Raw genomic sequence first — 12721 nt, 5'->3', positions numbered from 1 at the left:
TTATGATAATTACTGTAAAAAAAAAAAAAATACATGTCACTAAATCTCACTCGACCTCACATGGATTCCATTTGACCACAAAGTTAGAATCTGCTGAAAATCTAAATCTTAAATTAAAATAGACTTTACAAATCTTTAAACCATAAAACTATTATTCTGACCTTCATTTTTCCTCGACTCTTACTTAAACATCAAACATGACTCGTGAAGATTTTGGAGAACGTTGAAACTGTTTATTGAAGGTTTGCACTTCATTAGATAAGTCACACACATAGCATCCATAAAACGACAAACAACAACAAAAATAAAAACAAAAACACTGCTGTCAGCTTTTGTTGCTAATTTTTGTTGGTCTGGACCTTGAGCAAAAATGTTTAACAAGTCCCACAGGTTTTCCAACCTGCAACTGTAGCAAAATTAAATTTGGTGTGAGGTCATGCCATTTCCAGGTTTAACATGCATGAACTAATGATATATATATATATATATATATATATATATATATATATATATGTGTGTATAATTTTTACCCTAGTATTTGACAAATTGGGTCAATTAAACATTAAAATAGAAGCTCTCACACAACCTGTGTGCTGAAAAATGTAATTTTTATTTCACAACTATCCAGACTTTTAAAACTATTTTTTCCTAATAAACAAATAGCATTGTTGCAGGCAAAACAAATATTATGGCAAATTTTAAATTTTCGGTTTTTAAACCACTAATAAATGATCAAAATTGCTTCTACTTATAAATTAGCAAGCACAAGTGCCAGAAATTGTCTGTTTGAGGACAGCGCTGCATCCTTTCTTATAGTACTAGCCTCATTGCGCACCCCAGTCTTTCTTCTGATAGATGTCTCACTGTGGTTTTTGCTTTAAGTCCCTGAAAGGCAGAAGCATCCATCAGCTCAACCTGCCTCTGTCAGCATGTCCCTGTTTAAAGGACATCACTCAGTTTAACCTCTGACAGATGGACATCCTCAAACACAAGCATCCTACTCCATCAGCACACACACACACACACACACACACACACACACACACACACACACACACACACAGATCAGACCATCAGGCATATGAACAGGGCTTTAGACGCATAAAACCCTGAAAACAATCAGGCATTAGAATCTGAGGGTGTTAGCACCTAGAGAGGACTGTGCACAAATGTGTGCAGATCTTTGTTGATATTCTGCTAATATCAAAAAAACACATCATCCTCCTACCACTTCCTGTCGTCGTCTTTGCCGTTTTCGTCAGTAGTAAAATGGTAAATGGACTGAACTTGTATAGCGCTTTTCCAGTCATTTTGACCACTGAAAGCGCTTTACACTAGAGTCACATTCACCCATTCGCACTCACAAATGCGCATACGTTTATACGCCGATACGCAGATCAGTAGGCAATTTAGGGTCAAGTGCCTTGCCGAGAGGTAACATCCAGCTGTTGATCACGTGACTTATGTGATGCGATGAAGGTGTTCCCAATGCAGTTTTCCAAAAAACAGCTAATACAGCCAAGAAGCCATCTCATCACAAAAGCTTATCAAAAAAACTAGAATTTTTGTCAAAATCACCCTGTCTCCATTTAGTGAATTTATTTTCAGAATTCCAATTTGCGCAATTTTATGGTTAACAGAAACACAACTGATGAACCAGGAGAGGAAGCTGCAATCAAATCCACAATCTCCTGTTTGCAAGAAGACTATGCTCTCCCCATTGAGCTGCAGTCTTCCCATTGCTGAAGAGATGACAAAAAGATATAGATATATATATATATATATGTCTATTGTAAAGCTGAGATCACAGAGATTCTGATCTAACAGCTAAGAAATGAATCTTTCTCCAGGAAATTAATGACTTCATCATTTTTGCAAGTCAGTTACTGCCTGAAGCGGAGTTCATGAATCTTTGGGTCTTGTTTAAGAGAGATGGTAGGATGAAAGAGGACAATGGATAAATGCATCAGGGCTCTGGCTGTAAAGGAGAAGAAAGAGCTGAGTCAACAAGCGAAGCTCTCGATTTACAGATCCAGCTGCGTTCCAACTCTGATCTACGGTGGTGAGAAATGGATCACGACTGAAAAGACGACACCCTGGATACAAGGAAATGAATTTTCTGTATATGGAGACTGAAATCAGCATTGGAGATAAAGCGCATAGATCCATCAATCGTGAGGAGCCTGAAGTGGAACTGCTAGATCATCATCCTTTAGATGATGATCAAGATGCCTACTGGATGATTCCCCCTAGAGGCTTTCCAGGCACATCACACTGGAAGAAGACTGCTGGGCAGAACCAGAGCTGACTGAAGGGGCAGTAAGGACATGCAAGATAAGCTCGATTTGATTGAGCACCAAAGTTGCATCATTTGTTACATTTTCAGCTGGTACTGTTTGCTTTCACACTGAATTGTGTCAGACGATCGAAACCCTTTGAAAAACCTGTACCGCTCCACACCCCTTCACCTGTGGCGGCGCTGCTCCATGAATTACTGTAGGGAACAACAAAAAATATCAGAAGACGACATGAGCGGAACTTCCTTTGTCGCAAAATGGAGTAGCGTCAGATTTCAGCGGATGTAGGATCACACTTTAGTCTTTGGTAAAACTCCACAAGTTTCTGCCATTTCTGCCAGTAGCGCTAGACTTTCATGCTAGATTCTCATGTTTGTTTTGATTACATTTACCCAGAGAAACCTGCGCTATAGTCCACTTCCTGCTTTGGGAGCTGTCTCTGGTCCACCTGGCGTTCACATATGCATTCAAACCGCACCAGAGTTCACTTCAATGGAACCAAAAAGAGTAGGTGGAAAAGAGTCCGCTTTTTTTGTCTGCATTAGTTTGATTGTGCATTCGACTCCCAAAATGAACCGGACTTTGTAGACAAACAGACTAGAGTTCGATTAAAGCAGACTAAAAAGTTCTGGTGTGAATCCCTACAAGAATGGGAACACCTTGGGCCTGAATGAAGTAACTGTGATTCTTAATCTTCAGTAAGAAAGTAACACAAAAAAAGACAAGGTGCATCTTTGATTGCTGTATTCCACTTCTGTAATATTCCTAACAAGTCATTCTGTTGAAAATAGGGGGGGAAAAAATGTAACTCGTTTCCCAACAACAAACCTGTGGTTCAAGCCAATAAAATGGCCTAGTCATCGGATGACGCAGAATACGGAGCAGATGTTGTCAGAACCTCACACCTACGGTCTCCTTCACGCAATTGTGTAATTTGCCAACGAGTGGCACTCTTGTCAAACTGTAAGTTCTCCTTCAAGCTGTTCACCTAAACTGAGCTCACAGAGACGACGGTAAAGATTCACAGAAAGCTCCGGTACCAGGGGACTGGAAGAGGACTGACGTTCCTCTGTCATAAGGACGTCCTGTAAGTAATAACTCTTGCTTCCCTGCAGCACAGCGGTGCTATTGTGTGTGACAGATAAAAGCAGCCTGAAAACTTCCCGTCTCTGCGTTGGAAAGCGCTCGGGTGTGATCTGTTAATGGGACTAAAAGAATTGCGTCTTTCAAATCCCTGCTCGTCCCATCTGTGAAAGACAGCAGTGTTGCACTGCTCAGGGCATGCCCAATATGTTTTCAATCAGCCTACTCCCATCTAAAGAGCAGGAACGCACCACTGGGTCTCACTCTCAGAACTCACTGTTATATAACGACATCAAGAACCTCAGAAATACTGTGTTGTATTTGAAAGCTGTAGAGCATGTCTGGTCTCACCCTGCTTTCCACCTCCTCTGTATTTTCTTCTCACCTCACAGTTACACCCGTGTGACGCCAAGGTGTGAAGGTCCTGCATCTTTAATCAAGGGATGTCCTGACTGCAACTACCACCAGGTACTGGTAATTCTTTCTGTTTTAATGCACCTTTGCAACAACACAAGTCCATTACCGAGATGCATCCTCATGCATTATACATCCAAAGCCTTTTCTATGACCGCGAGAGGTGACCAGCAGATGCAGAAATTTCAGCTGGAACTCATGTCAAAACACTAAGAGGTTCACGCTGGCAAACTTTTCAATAAAAAGCCGCAACATTGAGAACTATTTCAAACTTTGAAGTATGTTTAGCTTTCATAAATATATCGGCTTTTTTTTCCCTCTCCATAATCTTGGATTGTACTTTTTTTTCTCTTATTGCTGTAAAATTCTGCTTTTTAAAGTATATTTGTGCTGGGAGTTAGAAAGTTAGAGCTTTTCGCATGCCAGTTAAACATATGTTAGTTTCTTTAAATTGAACTCGTGGGAATAAAATCGAGAACAGAGTGTATGCGCGTTAACACTCAGGAGTGACAGAGAAGACAGGCTGGCTGTCCCAGATTCAACCCTGTTATCTGCCTGCTGCACCTTCCATCTGATGCCTTTTTAAAGGGCTCAGATTATGATTGACAAGGCCTTGGATCCTCTCTGCACTGCTGGAGTTTATATAATGCATATTATTTCTAACAGGCAGCAACAAGTTGGAAGTATATTCACATAATGTCCATTTATGTGTCTATTTATATGTAGATATAGACTCTAGATCCCCAAAAACAAAGGTGGGCACATTCCACTAATCTGTTTACCTACTAATAGCAAAGCTAATTTTCCCCTTAGTGCTTTAGCGCTTTTGCTAATTTTGAAAATATTTAGCTCACTTAAATTTCCTTAAATAAGTTACTAGATAAGCTAATCCTCTCTGTTCTTAGAGTTAATGTAACATATATCTAACGTGGTAACAAGTTGGGAGCATATTTACTTGCTGTTTGAAGATGTGAAATAAACGCAGTTTATAGTTGTTAGAATCAACAACTATTCCACTTTCAAAGTCACTTAAATTATTTCTTTTCTCCCGTCTGGTGGTCACCTTTAACTTCATCATGTCTATATACTTAAATGCAATGGCAGGGACATTTCTGCTAATCTGCAAATGTGTATGGAGATCAAATTTTTCCTTTATGGCTTTTGCTAGCTTTGAAAACACTTAGCACACTTAGCTTTCTTTAAACGAGTTTGTCTTGACAAATAATGAAGTGCTAAATTTACTTCACTGTACTGGTAAACTACTGCTCAAGTAGTTATTTTATTTTGCTCTTCTTTTGAAGTGGCTGAAGACCGCAGTTCCATTTTCTCTCATCATTTTCTCTCTTTTCCAATAAATTTGTTTCAAACAAAAAAAACAAAACATACAGAAACAAAGCAAAACACAAACGATAGAGAACAATATATAAATATAATAACTAAGGGCATTAAAAAACATGTATATTATAATGTAAATTGGTGCTCGGGGGCTGTAGTATTTAGCGCATTAGCTTAATACTGCGTTGATGTAGCTCTTTAGCATTAGCCAAACTTAAGTTTATGCGCAGTGCTTTAGGGTTAGCACAACTATCTCTTTTGCTAACAGTGTCCATCACTGTCATAATAAATGGATGGAGTTGCTGACATTTCATTGGATGATTCCATATTTGTTTAATTAGGTTTACCTAACAAAGCAGTGACTGTATTCCTTTAAAGTCACTTCTTTTGAATGAACATCTCTCTTCCCCATTGTCACTTCAACACTCTCTTGGTTTTTCTGCTGAGTCTTAGCTTACAAATAAAATCTAATTCTATTCATACTTCACTTCTTTGGATTCCCCCCCTCCACCCCCCCCCCCCGACTGCGTTCCGTCCCCCTTAGCTGTTTAATGTCTTTATCTTTCACTCTCCTGCTCTCAGTGATGGATCTCTCCATCTCCATTGCTCGCCCCACATGTCTCTCTCCATCCCGTCGATGATAGACGGCAGGTCTGAGTTCTCCATTGTGGAGGACAGAGACAACGATCAAACCTCAGGAACGCGTTTTCTCTCTCTCTCTCTCTTTCTCTCTCTCTCTCTTTAATTACATTTGTCTGTCAAATAAAAAGTGAAGAGGAGACTGTGAGAGAGGAACCTCTGAGCAATTACTCTAGACTTAATTACATAAAGTGAAAAAAAAAAAAAACTACGTTTGGGGGAGTTTTGTGTGTGTGCGCGCGCGCGTGTGTGTGTGTGTGTGTGTGAGGTATAAAGGGGCAAGTTAAGCTTCACCACAGAGCTCTACATTTAAAGATCATCATCTTTCATGGGAGGCTGACACTCAGGTGTCAGCTGCCCACAAACTCACACATAGGAGCATTTATCTCCTCCGCAGCTCGACAGTGACCGGGAGAAAGTTACGTGATAATAAAGTAATACAAGGATCTACACTACATGTCTTCTTCTGCAAAGGATTTAAATGATAGGTTTTCGTTAATTTTGATTTAAAAGGTGCGTAACAGCTATTTCAGACGGATCGGTTCAAAACTTGCAGCTGATTAGACGGTTAAAGCTACAGCGCTGTGAAAAAAAGCATTTGCAGAAACTTTTTTCTTTTTTCCCAGCAGACTCATCTTTCAGTTGATCAAACTGTTAGTTTCATCACAAAATACCAATTTTAATTGATTTGGTCTCTACAGGGAAAAAAGCTGCACCCTAAAGAGGAAGCCATGTTGGTTCACCAGCTGATAAGCCTGATAGCTGATCTAATCCGTTTACTCGCAGATCTATAGAATCAAGGAAGCACTTAAACAGATCCAGTCTGACAACATGACGTCGGCTAAAAGACCTCGAAACGCAAAATAAAAGTCATTACTAATCCTTTGGGAGACCAATGACCCACAGTGAGAGCCACTATCAATATATTAAAAAAACAAACAAATAAAAAAAAAAACATGCTGAAACTCAATCGAAGTGGCTGATCTATCCAAATACTCAAAGAGCACATGGTCGGCTCATCAAGAGGTCAGAAAAAACAAAAACTACATTAAAGTACCACAGGCCTCGCTTGTCACATTTAAGGTCAATGTTCTCACTGCAAAAACATAAAATTTTACCAAGTATTTTTAGTCTAGTGTCTAGTGCAAATATTTTAGTACACTTGAAATAAGACAAAAGTATCTTTGTAGGAAATACAAGAGCTTGTTGAAAGTCAACATTTCCTTAACATTGGTGTAGAATTACCAGTTCCATTACCAGATTATTTCACTTGTAACATGGAAAAAATGTCTTGTTTTAAGTTAAATAATCTGCCAGTGGAACTAGTAATTTTTCATCAATACAAAGGAATTACCGACTTAAAACAAGCTAGTACATCTTGCTGAAAAGTTACCTATAAGCTAGCTTTGCATTATTTCAAGAGAATGAAGATATTTGCAACAGAAATTAGACCAAAATTACTTGGTAAGAGTTTATGTTTTTTGCATTGCATGATTGAACAACCATAAAGTGACTGTAGCATGTTTAGCATCGTTCCAAGGACAAAATCACTGCTGACCAAAACCAACACAGACGTCCAACTGAAGATATCAGAAAATATCTTAAGAATAAGATATTACTGTGGAGTAATGAGAAAGAAAACAGTCTTTGTGAAACATGTGCATCCATTATACCTTTGGTAAAAGCAACAGCATTCCAGAAAAGAAGCAAAAACAAAAACACCATCAAAACAATCCAACACTGGATTGTACTGATGGCACAGGGCTGCTGCTCTGCATCACAACTTGGATGTTTTGAGGTAACTGGTGGAACCATGAATTCAGCTCTGACAGAAAATTCTGAAGAATCATTTCTGGCCATCAGTTGTGACTTTAGCCTTTTAAAAATGAGTCAAAAGCAAACCAGCAAGTCCATCTCCAACTTCACATCTTCAATCCAATTGAGATGGTAAGGTGTGACCTCTAACAGACTTTTATACTCAAAGGTATTTCTCATTAAAAACAAGCACTATTTCCCTTGATAAATTTATCAATTGATTATTTTTTGATAATCTGAAACGTATATCTTTACCAAGCAAAGAACAAGCGAGAGAAAGTGCTCTGTCTATGTTTAACCCTTGTGCGTGTGAGGACAAATGATACAAGCGAAACGGGTGTGGGGTCAGTTGGACCCCATTTGTAAAGACAAGGGTTAAGAATTTTGGATGCTGTTTTTTTTTCTCCACATTAAACATTTAAAAATCCTCATTTTCTGGAACTCACAGCAGCAGTTGTGTGGGCTATCGAAGCACATGAGGTCAAATCAATGTAAAAGTTTTTTTGTTCTCCCAAGGTTGTGTCAAAAGCAAATGTTTTCTCATTCATTGGAAACTCGATTCTGATGCGCTGAGTGAAATGTTAAGGGTGTGACACGGCCTCTTTCACTACGATTTTTACCTGCAGAGGAAAGGAAACAGAAATCTGCTTATTAATTTTGATTACATGGTGTGTCACCTTCACAGAAGAAAGAAAAAGACAGACAACAAAGACGGACAAAAACGCTGGTCGATGTCTCTCATCTGTCGTTGGAGGGAGTAATGTTAGGCCCTCTCTAATCACCCAGGATGGATTTTGGGGAGGGCTAACTACCTGTTACACGAAATCTTGGAAATGGTGTTTCTGACTTGGTGCTTTATTGATTTTTCTTCTTTTTCATGCAGTTTGCTGCATTTTAAGCATCTCTTCTTTGTATGATAGGAAAAGAAATGGAGTTTGCCGTGGAACGTCATCTAAAATGCAATAAGACCTTTAGAGTCTGCTCTGCATGATCCAAAGCCTTACGTCTGACACATCGTCTGGTGTTGAATCATGCTCTCCACGGTCAATTGTAAATATTACAAATATTTTATTTAATCTAAGTGAATATGCGGACAATGAAACTTTAAATACTTCTAAGTCTAAACAAATCTTTGATTTTACGAAATATGCCAGATACTGAATTCAGGCAAAAGTTGCTAAAACAAAAACAACAAAAGAATTTTGATCCAGTGCAAATTGGACTGTAGCACACAATCCAACTGTAATCATGTAGTAAAGTTTTATTAAAACATTTGTAATGTGTAGTAATTTGAAACAAATATCCTGAGACTTTAACCCAACATGGAACTCCAAAAATTTACACAAAACTTCATTTGTGGCTCTTTCAACTAATTGACAAACCTCTACGGCCAGCGAACGTTTGACCTGTAATGACATTACAAAAGAAAACAAAAAAAACAACCAAAAACAACAATCAGCCGTTAACAGACCCGCAATCTTTAGCAGCAGAGACAAAACGCCTGATGCTGCAGACAGTTAGAAAAAAATGGTGATTGATGTAAATGCAATAGCTGGACTGGTGCCACCAACTGGATGCTTTCCACATAGTTAATTATGCAGCCAAGTACTTCGTCTTAATAAATCAGCTTCCACAAGTCCTGGTGAAAATGAGAACGGTCACAAACAAATCTAAACAAATCTAGAAGGACAAGATGGAATTGACCGTTTACGTTTTAATATACGGCCGTCACGTTTAATTGAGAAAAATAGTAGAATTTTAGAACTACATCTATTAGTACCGTTTATTTTATTTTTTTAATTATTATTTTTGCCAATAACATTTTCAACACGGTTTTGCTGGTTGCCTTTTTTTTTTTTCATGCCAGAGGGTGAAGTTCAGATATCCAGTTCATCACAGCCAGAGGTATCAGAAATGTCATCTCCATCCTTGAAAATCATGGCTAAGCTATTTGGGGAGTTCTTCTGAACAGGGGAAGGGGAAGCCAGGAGCCTTTGTCCGGCATCACTCAGGAGGACGTGTCATAAAAAGACACAGGGGGGGATTTCTGCAAATGCCAAACTCTTAGGTGGAAAAAAAAACAACCAAAAAACTGATTGTTCAGCTTTCTTTTCATCTGTTAAGAACTGACAATCAAAAACCAAAAAAAAAATAAAAAAAAAAAGGCGTTTTGTGCTTAGTTCAAAGAAAGCAATCTGACGTTACAATATATGCTGATGACATTTAGGTCAGTCTGTTTGAATGAATGTAGGATTTTCGGAACTACTACACAATGTCTGAACTGTGATTTCAATTTATACCAAACACCAGCTTTAACCCCAAAAAGAAAAATAAAAGCCTTTTGAGTTTAGTTTAAAGATATCCAACTATTAATAGTTTATCTTATGTTACAATATATGCTGCTGATATTTGCCTTTAACTGGTCAACTTTAGGTCGGTCTGTTTGAATTAATTTCAGAGTTTTGTACAAGTCAAAGCCAGTAAAAGGTTTTAAATCAAATTTTAAGCTTTCTAAGTCAATACAATTTTCATCTGTTGAACATGGGCACTACATAAGCACTTTCGTTTTGCTCATTTTGGCAGAGAATGACTGATCAAGGTCTGGACAGCAATTTCAAGTGAACTGTGATTCTAATTTGTCAAATAATTTAAAATCTTTTTCTACTTTACTGTATAAAACAGCGCCAGTTTTAGTCTTAAACACTTTTTGTGCTTACTTTAAAGAGAGCAAACTATTAAGAGTTGATCTTATGTTACAATATATGCTGATGATAGTTGCCTTTAACTGGCTAACTGTAAGTCAGTCTGAATTTTATATATATCAAAGTCAGTTACATGTTTTGAGTCAAAATTAAATCCTTTTAACTCACAACAGTCTTCATTTGTTGAACATGCGCAAATTACTCAGAAGCGTTATGGTAGCAAGAAAAACACATTCTTTTTGCCCAAATTTAAAGTGAGTTTGATTCAAATTTGTCAAATAATGTTTAAGTCTTTCTCTAGTTTACTGTACACAAAAAAACACACACAAGCTTTAACCTAGATGTCAAAATAAAATGAAGAATACTAAACTGCTTCCAGACCTCACAACATGTTGTTGACAGCAAACGGTGGCTCTGTTGCCTCTCTGAAAGTCAGACAAAAAAAAAAAGAAGAATGAACCGAACTGAAAACCATAACAACAAAATGATTAACCACTGCAACTGCAGTAAACAACAACAAGCTGTGTAATTATTTTGCCAAATTCCAGACATGAGACCATCATTCTACACGTCCCTTTCTTCAAATGACATTTTCTCTTGTCTGTCAGATTTTGATGAGTAGCAGAGATCGAGGTGCCTCTCTGGGATGTCACAGTTATGACCCAACAACTGCAACATGACCACAGGTACAAGAAAACCCCTTAAAGCCTAAAGAAAAAAGTCACTTCCACTTTCCTAAAGCGAGAAATACAGACGTTATTTATACTCAACACACGGAGAGAAAAACAAACCCCGGCTTGAATCATCAGTCAGTACGTGTGGCAAATCATCTCCAAATGTCTGGATAAAATCCTAATCACTGCAAAAATAAAACGATTGTAAAAAACCCCCCAAAAAAACAAAAAACAAGCGGGGAAGGTACAGCTTGTGCTGAACACAAATTCACAACGTTTACAGCCCAGTTAAGCCGCAACGTTTGATCCATTCTGACAGCTTTACTGCTCGCTACCTTTCAGCCAATCAAGTCATTGAACGGCGTTTACTTCCTTGTTTCTGTAGAAGAACATTGGTCACACTGAGCAAACAAAAAGGTAGGAATGTGATTCAAATATTCAGGCATATGCTTGCTTAATTACTTGCTAGGCATTGACTTATTATACAATTAATCTTTTTCTGCTGTGATTTGATCATCCCCTGTCCATTGCCACTTGTTTAAATGATATATATATGAATTAAGTTTGTGTTAGCCTGCTTTATGTGACGCCTAAAGTTAAAAAAAAAGAGAAAAAAGATATTCCATGCCTCTTTTTTGACTTGCTCAACTTGGGGGAAGCTGAAGGAGGTCGTGAGCCTGCGCAGTGGTTGTTGGAGGGCAGTTAGTGTGTTTTCTCACTTCGTCTATCACATAAATATTCAATGACATTTTCAATAAGCATCAGCCTGCCCTGCTTTCGACCTTCTCACCGTCTCGTGTAAAAGCGCCGAGTCGCTCCGAGGTCACCCGCTCCTGAAAAACACCTCGCAAACTCATCTGCGAAAGTACCACAGCACAAGACTGTATCAATATTAAACATCAGCAGTGATTTAGGGAGCCAAAATGTAGAAGAAGTCTTCTTTACTTGGCACCAACTGACAATCAAGCTGTACACGTCTGTCAAATTACGGTAAAAGACGGAACAAATCGCACTTTGGTCTAAAAATCATTGACGTTTTTTTTTTTTTTAGTGGAGAGTTTCCTCTAGTACTGAAACCATCGCGTCTGGCCTCAAAAATGCAACTTGCAGGTTGAGGTCAGTCCTCAACAGACTCAACTGGGCAACGAGGAGTCAAGAAACTATGGTGTAGGTCTATAATAGTATCTCAATTTCAACATTTGTGTAAAAACAAAAGACCAGAATAAGTGGTTTCCAGTGAAAACTTTTATTTTCACCAGTTTTATCAGCAGAGACATGCAGAGACTGTCGGTTCATTTATATCGGTGCTGAAAAACATCGTTGTTTACTGAAGGTTTTGATCAAAGAGTTTCACTAATGAGTGACTGAAGCAAGAGATTTAAGATTAGATCAAAATTTGAAACGTGTTTATGGAGGGTTTTTGCAAGTGTTTGGGGGTTTTATGCTTCTCCTTTGATATTTGTGTAAAGAATATCTGTGTGAATGATGCTACATCGTGCCTTTGACACTTCTTCTGTTCTTGTTTCGTTGTCGCACTTAAATGTCTTTGATCAAACAAAATTTAACATCAAAGATTAACTGAGTAATTTTTTAAATCTAATAAAACATTAAAGTCGGCCTAGTCAAGGTTTAAAACAGACTGAGATGCTTGTGAACGGATCTTTATCAGATTCATACTTTTTCCACTTAACACAATGCTGTAAAGAAAATTCAAAATAATGTGAAACTCATCCGCCAGCTACCACAAGACTCGATGAAAAAC

Source organism: Poecilia latipinna, unplaced genomic scaffold (genome assembly GCF_001443285.1).
Source record: "Poecilia latipinna isolate Pla-1442-1.1 unplaced genomic scaffold, P_latipinna-1.0 Scaffold991, whole genome shotgun sequence".
Lineage (NCBI taxonomy): Eukaryota > Metazoa > Chordata > Actinopteri > Cyprinodontiformes > Poeciliidae > Poecilia > Poecilia latipinna.
The sequence above is the reverse complement of the archived record's forward strand: the minus strand, read 5'-3'. Positions refer to the sequence as shown.